This window comes from Thalassophryne amazonica, chromosome 6, assembly GCF_902500255.1.
Source record: "Thalassophryne amazonica chromosome 6, fThaAma1.1, whole genome shotgun sequence".
NCBI lineage: Eukaryota > Metazoa > Chordata > Actinopteri > Batrachoidiformes > Batrachoididae > Thalassophryne > Thalassophryne amazonica.
This window is the reverse complement of record NC_047108.1, coordinates 126,823,508-126,834,749: the sequence shown is the minus strand read 5'-3', so window position 1 is coordinate 126,834,749 and position 11,242 is coordinate 126,823,508. Positions and strand designations below refer to the sequence as shown.

The 11,242-nt window shown below is 45.0% G+C and overlaps 1 pseudogene; it reads left to right on the top strand.

The window, feature by feature from the left end:
• Window positions 1–2,730: 2,730 nt before the first annotated feature.
• On the top strand, window positions 2,731–10,342 carry LOC117511548 (annotated as a pseudogene).
• The last annotated feature ends 900 nt before the right edge of the window (window positions 10,343–11,242 follow it).

Sequence of the window (11,242 nt, the reverse complement as noted above, 5' to 3'; positions counted from 1 at the left end):
AATAATGATATAATAATATAATTAGAATGTTTCTTGCTCAGTTAAAAGTCTGGCTGACCTAGTGACTCCTAGGAATACACTAGGTGACTTCCAGGAATAGGCTGGTGACAACTGGAAAGCACGCACTGGAAAGCAGTTGACAGCACGGAAAGACGGCATCCAGGACAGTATGGGTTTGCACCCCAGCCTGTCTTTTGTGAGAAAGAACCCCTACAAGCTACGGAAAGCCCTAAAGAGATATACCCCCAGGAGATCCCGAGAGGGGGGTAAGGATGAGATCTCCAACCGGATGGCCCAAAGGTTAACAACCTATGCAGATGAACTGACAACGAGTATAACATGCATTTGCGGAAAGCTGTGCAAGAACCAACGTGGCCTAAGAATCCACCAGGCCAGAATGAAATGTCTGAAGCGGGATAGTATGGTGCAACGCACAGGTCATAGACCTGGTGAGACGCAGGAGGAGCCCGGCCAGGAGGCATCCCACAGTGCCCAGTCCTTCCACATACCAGAGCCTCCCAACCCCAGCAGAGTAGTTCCACAGCAGTGGATAAAGTGGCCCCCAGCCAGCAAGCGAAATGAGTGGCTCCAATTTGACCAGGATGTCTCCAAAATTCTTCAAGTAACAGCCAAAGGCGATGCTGACACTCGACTCCATACAATGACCACCATCATCACTCTATAGCTCTATAACTCTATAGTTCATTGCTCTACTGGTGGTTGGCTCTCACTGCGGTATTGTATCACTTCCTGTTCCGGAGCACAGCTGTATTTGCTGTATCTGTTAGCTGTTTAATCTGCGTAGTTAGATTGATCTAGATAACTAACTGAACCATCCCTTAGTTATGCTGCTATAGACTTAGACTGCCCCTCCCTGAGCCTGGTTCTGCTGGAGGTTTCTTCCTGTTAAAAGGGAGTTTTTCCTTCCCACTGTTGCCAAGTGCTTGCTCACAGGGGGTCGTTTTGACCGTTGGGGTTTTTCTGTGATTATTGTATGGCTTTTGCCTTACAATATAAAGTGCCTTGGGGCAACTGTTTGTTGTGATTTGGTGCTATATGAATAAAATTGATTTGATAACTAGATAACGATTTGTTTCACAGTGTAATCTTTACGTGCCTTAACTAAAGCACTCCCTCTGCTGAATCACCTCTAAATTATTTACACATTATTCACTTTGTGTGTTTTTAGGAATCCGCTAGCTTAGCGCAGCTACTAGCTCTTAGCCGGTTTAGCATGGCGGCTTCTCCTGTCTCTCCTGCACTTTTCTGCTCTGGGTGTGAAATGTTTAATTATTCCTCGGCCTCCTTTAGCAGTAACGGTACTTGTAATAAGTGTAGCTTATTTGTAGCTTTGGAGGCCAGGCTGGGCCAATTGGAGACTCGGCTCTGCACCGTGGAAAATCCTACAGCTAGCCAGGCCCCTGTAGTCGGTGTGGACCAATGTAGCTTAGCCACCATTAGCTGTCCCCCAGCAGATCCCGAGCAGCCGGGAAAGCAGGCCAGCTGGGTGACAGTGAGGAGGAAGCGTAGCCCTAAACAGAAGCCCCGTGTACACCGCCAACCCGTTCACATTTCTAACCATTTTTCCCCACTCGGCAACACACCGGCCGAGGAACAAACTCTGGTTATTGGCGACTCTGTTTTGAGAAATGTGAAGTTAGCGACACCAGCAACCATAGTCAATTGTCTTCCGGGGGCCAGAGCAGGCGACATTGAAGGAAATTTGAAACTGCTGGCTAAGGCTAAGCGTAAATTTGGTAAGATTGTAATTCACGTCGGCAGTAATGACACCCGGTTACGCCAATCGGAGGTCACTAAAATTAACATTAAATCGGTGTGTAACTTTGCAAAAACAATGTCGGACTCTGTAGTTTTCTCTGGGCCCCTCCCCAATCGGACCGGGAGTGACATGTTTAGCTGCATGTTCTCCTTGAATTGCTGGCTGTCTGAGTGGTGTCCAAAAAATGAGGTGGGCTTAGTCTTACACACCTCTCTGCAGCTTCTCTCCCCCTGCCATCCCCTCATTACCCCATCCCCGTAGAGACGGTGCCTGCTCCCAGACCACCAACAATCAGTAAAAATCTATTTAAGCATAAAAATTCAAAAAGAAAAAATAATATAGCACCTTCAACTGCACCACAGACTAAAACAGTTAAATGTGGTCTATTAAACATTAGATCTCTCTCTTCTAAGTCCCTGTTAGTAAATTATATAATAATTGATCAACATATGACAGACACCCTCTCTACTTTTAAGATTAGGCTTAAAACTTTCCTTTTTGCTAAAGCTTATAGTTAGGGCTGGATCAGGTGACCCTGAACCATCCCTTAGTTATGCTGCTATAGACTTAGACTGCTGGGGGGTTCCCATGATGCACTGAGTGTTTCTTTCTCTTTTTGCTCTGTATGCACCACTCTGCATTTAATCATTAGTGATTGATCTCTGCTCCCCTCCACAGCATGTCTTTTCCCTGGTTCTCTCCCTCAGCCCCAACCAGTCCCAGCAGAAGACTGCCCCTCCCTGAGCCTGGTTCTGCTGGAGGTTTCTTCCTGTTAAAGGGGAGTTTTTCCTTCCCACTGTCACCACGTGCTTGCTCACAGGGGGTCCTTTTGACGGTTGGGGTTTTTCTGTAATTATTGTATGGCTTTTGCCTTACAATATAAAGCGCCTTGGGGCAGCTGTTTGTTGTGATTTGGCGCTATATAAATAAAATAGATTTGATTTGATTTGATCATCAACAGCTATGCCTCAGAGAGATTTGGTTTGTTACAGAAAGGTAACACCAAGCCCACTTCATACACTAGGAACCGCAGGGCTACTAAAATACACACACTGCGTCAAGAACTTCTGGCCCTGAAGAAGCAGTACAAGAAAGCTGCTGATGAAGAGAAGCACGCATTAGCAGAATTGCAAAACATCCTGCGGAGGAAGCTGTTGACTCTTCGCAAAGTAGAGTGGCACAGGAGGAGGGGAAGAGAGAGAGCCAGGAAGAGAACAGCCTTTATCACCAATCCCTTTGGCTTTGTGAAACAACTGCTGGGGGATAGGTGCAGTGGGTGTCTTCAGTGCTCAAAAGAAGAAGTGAATCACTTCCTCCAGGACAGCTTGAGCGATCCAATGAGGGAACAAGACCTGGATACCAACAAGGCACTCATCAACCCTCCCCTTCCAACAATAGACTTCAACTTGAAGGAGCCAAGCCTGAAGATGGTTGAGGAGGTCATCAAGGCTGCCCGATCACCATCTGTTCCAGGCCCCAGTGGTGCATCCTATCTTGTATATAAGTGATGCCCAGAGCTTCTCCGGCACCTATGGAAGATCTTTAAGGTGATTTGGCGATGAGGGAAATTGGTCGACCAGTGGAGGTGCGCTGAGGGAGTTTGGATTCCGAAAGAGGAAAACTCGAGGCACATCGACCAGTTCCGGATAATCTCTTTGTTGAGTGTAGAAGGGAAGGTGTTTTTCAGCCTCGTCTCTCGGAGACTCACAGAGTTCCTCCTTAGGAACGGCTACATTGACCCCTCAGTCCAGAAGGGTGGGATCCCAGGAGGCCCAGGTTATTTGGAGCACACAGGGGTAGTCACACAGCTCATTAGAGAGGCCCATGAGAACAGAGACGACCTTACAGTGTTGTGGTTAGACCTGGCTAATGCCTATGGGTCTATACCACACAAGTTGGTTGAGCTGGCGCTACACCGTCATCATGTCCCCAGTAAGATCAATGACCTGATCCTGGATTACTACAATAATTTCAGGCTAAGGGTCACTTCGGGGTCAGAAACATCAGATTGGCATTGTCTTGGAAAAGGTATTATAACAGGCTGTACCATGTCTGTCATCCTTTTTGCCCTTGCCATGAATATGGTGGTGAAGTCTGCGGAAGTGGAATGCAGAGGACCCCTGACCAAGTCGGGAGTATGGCAGCCTCCGATAAGAGCCTATATGGATGACCTGACCATCAGTACAACATCGGTTCCAGGATGTAGATGGATCCTTCAAGGACTCGAGAGACTCATCAGCTGGGCAAGGATGAGTTTCAAGCCCTCTAAGTCAAGGTCCATGGTGTTGAAGAAGGGTAAGGTGATTAACAAATTCCAGTTTACCATCTCAGGAATTGTCATTCTCCCATCACTGAACTGCTAGTCAAGAGTTTGGGGAAGCTCTTTGACTCGACCCTGAAAGACACCGCCGCCATCCAGAAGTCCACCCAAGATCTTGGTATTTGGCTCAGCAACGTTGACAGGTTTGGCCTGCCTGGTAGATTTAAACCCTGGATCTACCTGCACTCCATTCTGCCTCGAGTTCTGTGGTCTCTGCTGATCTATGCCGTCCCAATTACAACAGTTGAGTCCCTCGAAAGGAAGATCAGTGGCTTTCTTCAGAAGTGGCTGGGCCTATCACGTAGGCTCACCAGCGCAGCACTGTATGGGACGAGCAGCACCCTGCAGCTACCGTTCAGTGGTCTCACTGAGGAGTTTAAGGTGGCACGCACACGAGAAGTGCTATAGTATAGGGACTCCAGGGATGAAAAGGTGTCATCACCAGGCATTGAGGTGAGAACAGGAAGGAAATGGAAAGCAGAGATGGCAGTGGAGATGGCGGAGTCACGCCTGAGACAGAAGGCCCTGGTGGGCACCCTGGCAACTGGCCTAGCAGGATTGGGCTTTTTCCAAAAAGCCCAGGTCAGCAAGGCCAAGGGTAAGGAGAAACACCAGCTGCTCCTGCAGGAGATCCGTGCAGGGGTGGAAGAGGAATGGGTGAGCAGGGCAGTAGGACTCCGGCAGCAAGGAGCATGGACGAAGTGGGAGAGTACACTGCAGCGCAGGATCACCTGGGCAAACATCATGCAGGCAGACTTCTTCCGCGTCCGATTCCTGGTGCAAGCAGTCCACGATGCCCTGCCAAGCCCGGTGAACCTTTATGCCTGGGGGAAGAATGAAACACCTTCCTGCCCACTCTGCACTGGAAGAGGCTCAATAGAGCATATTCTCAGCAGCTGCCCCAAAGCCCTGGCAGATGGTCGTTACCGGTGGCGCCATGACCAGGTGCTCAAATCAATTGCTGAGAGCCTAGCCTCAGCTATTAACACTTGTGGACAGCACCACTGTAAGAGGAAGGAAGTCACCTTCATCAGAGCAGGAGAAAAACCCCAGACACAGGCAAAAACAACAACAGGCCTCCTCCACACAGCTTCTAACTGGCAGCTACAAGCTGATCACTGCGGTATTGTATCACTTCCTGTTCTGGAGCACAGCGGTGTTTTTCTGTATCTGTTAGCTGTTTAATCTGCGCAGTTAGATTGATCTAGTTATCTAGATTACGATTTGTTTCCCAGTGTAATCTTTACGTGCCTTAACTAAAGCACTCCTTCTGCTGAATCACCTCTAAATTATTTACACATTATTCACTTTGCGTGTTTTTAGGAATCCGCTAGCTTAGCGTAGCTACTAGCTCTTAGCCGATTTAGCATGGCGGCTTCTCCTGTCTCTCCCGCACTTTTCTGCTCTGGGTGTGAAATGTTTAGTTATTCCTCGGCCTCCTTTAGCAGTAATGGTACTTGTAATAAGTGTAGCTTATTCGTAGCTTTGGAGGCCAGGCTGGGCGAATTGGAGACTCGGCTCCGCACCGTGGAAAATTCTACAGCTAGCCAGGCCCCTGTAGTCGGTGCGGACCAAGGTAGCTTAGCCGCCGTTAGTTCCCCCCTGGCAGATCCCGAGCAGCCGGGAAAGCAGGCTGACTGGGTGACTGTGAGGAGGAAGCGTAGCCCTAAACAGCAGCCCCGTGTACACCGCCAACCCGTTCACATCTCTAACCGTTTTTCCCCACTCGACGACACACCCGCCGAGGATCAAACTCTGGTTATTGGCGACTCTGTTTTGAGAAATGTGAAGTTAGCGACACCAGCAACCATAGTCAATTGTCTTCCGGGGGCCAGAGCAGGCGACATTGAAGGAAATTTGAAACTGCTGGCTAAGGCTAAGCGTAAATTTGGTAAGATTGTAATTCACGTCGGCAGTAATGACACCCGGTTACGCCAATCGGAGGTCACTAAAATTAACATTAAATCGGTGTGTAACTTTGCAAAAACAATGTCGGACTCTGTAGTTTTCTCTGGGCCCCTCCCCAATCAGACCGGGAGTGACATGTTTAGCCGCATGTTCTCCTTGAATTGCTGGCTGTCTGAGTGGTGTCCAAAAAATGAGGTGGGCTTCATAGATAATTGGCAAAGCTTCTGGGGAAAACCTGGTCTTGTTAGGAGAGACGGCATCCATCCCACTTTGGATGGAGCAGCTCTCATTTCTAGAAATCTGGCTAATTTTCTTAAATCCTCCAAACCGTGACTATCCAGGGTTGGGACCAGGAAGCAGAGTTGTAGTCTTACACACCTCTCTGCAGCTTCTCTCCCCCTGCCATCCCCTCATTACCCCATCCCCGTAGAGACGGTGCCTGCTCCCAGACTACCAATAACCAGCAAAAATCTATTTAAGCATAAAAATTCAAAAAGAAAAAATAATATAGCACCTTCAACTGCACCACAGACTAAAACAGTTAAATGTGGTCTATTAAACATTAGGTCTCTCTCTTCTAAGTCCCTGTTGGTAAATGATATAATAATTGATCAACATATTGATTTATTCTGCCTAACAGAAACCTGGTTACAGCAGGATGAATATGTTAGTTTAAATGAGTCAACACCCCCGAGTCACACTAACTGTCAGAATGCTCGTAGCACGGGCCGGGGCGGTGGATTAGCAGCAATCTTCCATTCCAGCTTATTAATTAATCAAAAAACCCAGACAGAGCTTTAATTCATTTGAAAGCTTGTCTCTTAGTCTTGTCCATCCAAATTGGAAGTCCCAAAAAACCAGTTTTATTTGTTATTATCTATCGTCCACCTGGTCGTTACTGTGAGTTTCTCTGTGAATTTTCAGACCTTTTGTCTGACTTAGTGCTTAGCTCAGATAAGATAATTATAGTGGGCGATTTTAACATCCACACAGATGCTGAGAATGACAGCCTTAACACTGCATTTAATCTATTATTAGACTCTATTGGCTTTGCTCAAAAAGTAAATGAGTCCACCCACCACTTTAATCATATCTTAGATCTTGTTCTGACTTATGGTATGGAAATAGAAGACTTAACAGTATTCCCTGAAAACTCCCTTCTGTCTGATCATTTTTTAATAACATTTACATTTACTCTGATGGACTACCCAGCAGTAGGGAATAAGTTTCATTACACTAGAAGTCTTTCAGAAAGCGCTGTAACTAGGTTTAAGGATATGATTCCTTCTTTATGTTCTCTAATGCCATATAACAACACAGTGCAGAGTAGCTACCTAAACTCTGTAAGGGAGATAGAGTATCTCGTCAATAGTTTTACATCCTCATTGAAGACAGCTTTGGATGCTGTAGCTCCTCTGAAAAAGAGAGCTTTAAATCAGAAGTGTCTGACTCCATGGTATAACTCTCAAACTCGTAGCTTAAAGCAGATAACCCGTAAGTTGGAGAGGAAATGGCGTCTCACTAATTTAGAAGATCTTCACTTAGCCTGGAAAAAGAGTCTGTTGCTCTATAAAAAAGCCCTCCGTAAAGCTAGGACATCTTTCTACTCATCACTAATTGAAGAAAATAAGAACAACCCCAGGTTTCTTTTCAGCACTGTAGCCAGGCTGACAAAGAGTCAGAGCTCTATTGAGCTGAGTATTCCATTAACTTTAACTAGTAATGAGTTCATGACTTTCTTTGCTAACAAAATTTTAACTATTAGAGAAAAAATTACTCATAACCATCCCAAAGACGTATCGTTATCTTTGGCTGCTTTCAGTGATGCCGGTATTTGGTTAGACTCTTTCTCTCCGATTGTTCTGTCTGAGTTATTTTCATTAGTTACTTCATCCAAACCATCAACATGTTTATTAGACCCCATTCCTACCAGGCTGCTCAAGGAAGCCCTACCATTATTTAATGCTTCGATCTTAAATATGATCAATCTATCTTTGTTAGTTGGCTATGTACCACAGGCTTTTAAGGTGGCAGTAATTAAACCATTACTTAAAAAGCCATCACTTGACCCAGCTATCTTAGCTAATTATAGGCCAATCTCCAACCTTCCTTTTCTCTCAAAAATTCTTGAAAGGGTAGTTGTAAAACAGCTAACTGATCATCTGCAGAGGAATGGTCTATTTGAAGAGTTTCAGTCAGGTTTTAGAATTCATCATAGTACAGAAACAGCATTAGTGAAGGTTACAAATGATCTTCTTATGGCCTCGGACAGTGGACTCATCTCTGTGCTTGTTCTGTTAGACCTCAGTGCTGCTTTTGATACTGTTGACCATAAAATTTTATTACAGAGATTAGAGCATGCCATAGGTATTAAAGGCACTGCGCTGCGGTGGTTTGAATCATATTTGTCTAATAGATTACAATTTGTTCATGTAAATGGGGAATCTTCTTCACAGACTAAAGTTAATTATGGAGTTCCACAAGGTTCTGTGCTAGGACCAATTTTATTCACTTTATATATGCTTCCCTTAGGCAGTATTATTAGACGGTATTGCTTAAATTTTCATTGTTACGCAGATGATACCCAGCTTTATCTATCCATGAAGCCAGACGACACACACCAATTAGCTAAACTGCAGGATTGTCTTACAGACATAAAGACATGGATGACCTCTAATTTCCTGCTTTTAAACTCAGATAAAACTGAAGTTATTGTACTTGGCCCCACAAATCTTAGAAACATGGTGTCTAACCAGATCCTTACTGTGGATGGCATTACCCTGACCTCTAGTAATACTGTGAGAAATCTTGGAGTCATTTTTGATCAGGATATGTCATTCAAAGCGCATATTAAACAAATATGTAGGACTGCTTTTTTGCATTTACGCAATATCTCTAAAATCAGAAAGGTCTTGTCTCAGAGTGATGCTGAAAAACTAATTCATGCATTTATTTCCTCTAGGCTGGACTATTGTAATTCATTATTATCAGGTTGTCCTAAAAGTTCCCTAAAAAGCCTTCAGTTAATTCAAAATGCTGCAGCTAGAGTGCTGACGGGGACTAGAAGGAGAGAGCATATCTCACCCATATTGGCCTCTCTTCATTGGCTTCCTGTTAATTCTAGAATAGAATTTAAAATTCTTCTTCTTACTTATAAGGTTTTGAATAATCAGGTCCCATCTTATCTTAGGGACCTCATAGTACCATATCACCCCATAGAGCGCTTCGCTCTCAGACTGCAGGCTTACTTGTAGTTCCTAGGGTTTGTAAGAGTAGAATGGGAGGCAGAGCCTTCAGCTTTCAGGCTCCTCTCCTGTGGAACCAGCTCCCAATTCAGATCAGGGAGACAGACACCCTCTCTACTTTTAAGATTAGGCTTAAAACTTTCCTTTTTGCTAAAGCTTATAGTTAGGGCTGGATCAGGTGACCCTGAACCATCCCTTAGTTATGCTGCTATAGACGTAGACTGCTGGGGGGTTCCCATGATGCACTGTTTCTTTCTCTTTTTGCTCTGTATGCACCACTCTGCATTTAATCATTAGTGATCGATCTCTGCTCCCCTCCACAGCATGTCTTTTTCCTGGTTCTCTCCCTCAGCCCCAACCAGTCCCAGCAGAAGACTGCCCCTCCCTGAGCCTGGTTCTGCTGGAGGTTTCTTCCTGTTAAAAGGGAGTTTTTCCTTCCCACTGTAGCCAAGTGCTTGCTCACAGGGGGTCGTTTTGACCGTTGGGGTTTTACATCATTATTGTATGGCCTTGCCTTACAATATAAAGCGCCTTGGGGCAACTGTTTGTTGTGATTTGGCGCTATATAAAAAAAAAAATTGAATTGAATTGAATTGAATTGATCTTGGAAAGCAGTTGAAGTTCCCACAGCACATTGCCATAACATCGCTACGACCAGACTTGTTCATCACCTCTGAAGCTTCAAAATCTTATCATGTTGGAACTCACAGTGCCTTGGGAGGACCGCATAGAAACAAAAGGAAACAAAAGGAAACAGGCCAGGTATCAAGAGCTGGTGGAAAAGTGCAGGAACCAAGGCTGGAGGACCTACTACGAACCCGTAGAAGTTGGCTGTAGAGGGTTTGCAGAATGCTCGCTCTGCAAAGTTTTCAGTCGGCTGGGCATCACAGGAGCGGCCAAGAAGAAGGTCATTCGTGCCACGAGCAAGGCTGCAGAGAAAGCCACCAGGTGGCTATGGTTGAAGAGGGCTGATCCGTGGGTTGCTGCTGGGACACTAGCTAGGGCCTGATCAACCCTGGCTGGGTCACCTGGGCGAGGGTATCTGATGATGACCCGAAACACTCGATGACCCCAGGATACATCACTGATGAAGTGCCCCAGTGCATCCAGGAGATGTTTCTTGCTCACTCAGAATTAAAACTGTAACACCACAACTCATGATGCATATGAGACTGAAATGTGACTAGTGTCTAGTAAACGGAGTATTATTAGTTATACTTCATTTATAAACTTTATTTACAGTTGTACATACTGAATGGAGCCACAAAGTTTTTTTCAAATTTACAAACCATTTTGTCTTAAAAATAGTTGAGAATAGTGGAATAGTGGCAGTGAACAATACACCTGATGTATCTTTCATTTTTTAGTCCAGGAGCCAGTCATCAATTTTGACCTTATTTCTATTTTTGCATAATTTTTTACTGAAGTTGGAGCAACTTTAACTTTTGACCCCTGTACAAACTGAAATTGACCTTTGCACTATTTTTGCTGTTCTTACCTCATAACTCCAGAACATTCCATCATAGATAGTCCAAACTATACCTTTTTGGAATCATTATGATCAGACAAATAATGTGGTATAGTTTTTAACATGATTGGAGCATTTTTACATTTTGATCTCTGTGTAATTCTTCATTGACCCCTCACTGACTACAGCTACCACCCTGGGACGGTTATCATACATTTTTGTGTCGGCCATGATACACTGAGGCTGGATTCTACGTATCATTTGGTCACCTTCAGTGGTACCAAAAACCTGCTTGGCCTGTGGACTATTTGGGGAAAAGACGGCTGCAAACGTCAGCCACATTCCAAGAGACCATTGAGCCCAGTCACTTATGATGTTAAGTGTCCATTCAATGCGGCCTTCAAAGTGTGCAGCTGTTGAATTGGGATACAGTCATTCTGGTATCACTGAATCATAACAAATTTGCAAATTTGCATGAATGGGTGTCAAACATGTAAGGCCCAGGTGTTCTAATCCCTGGC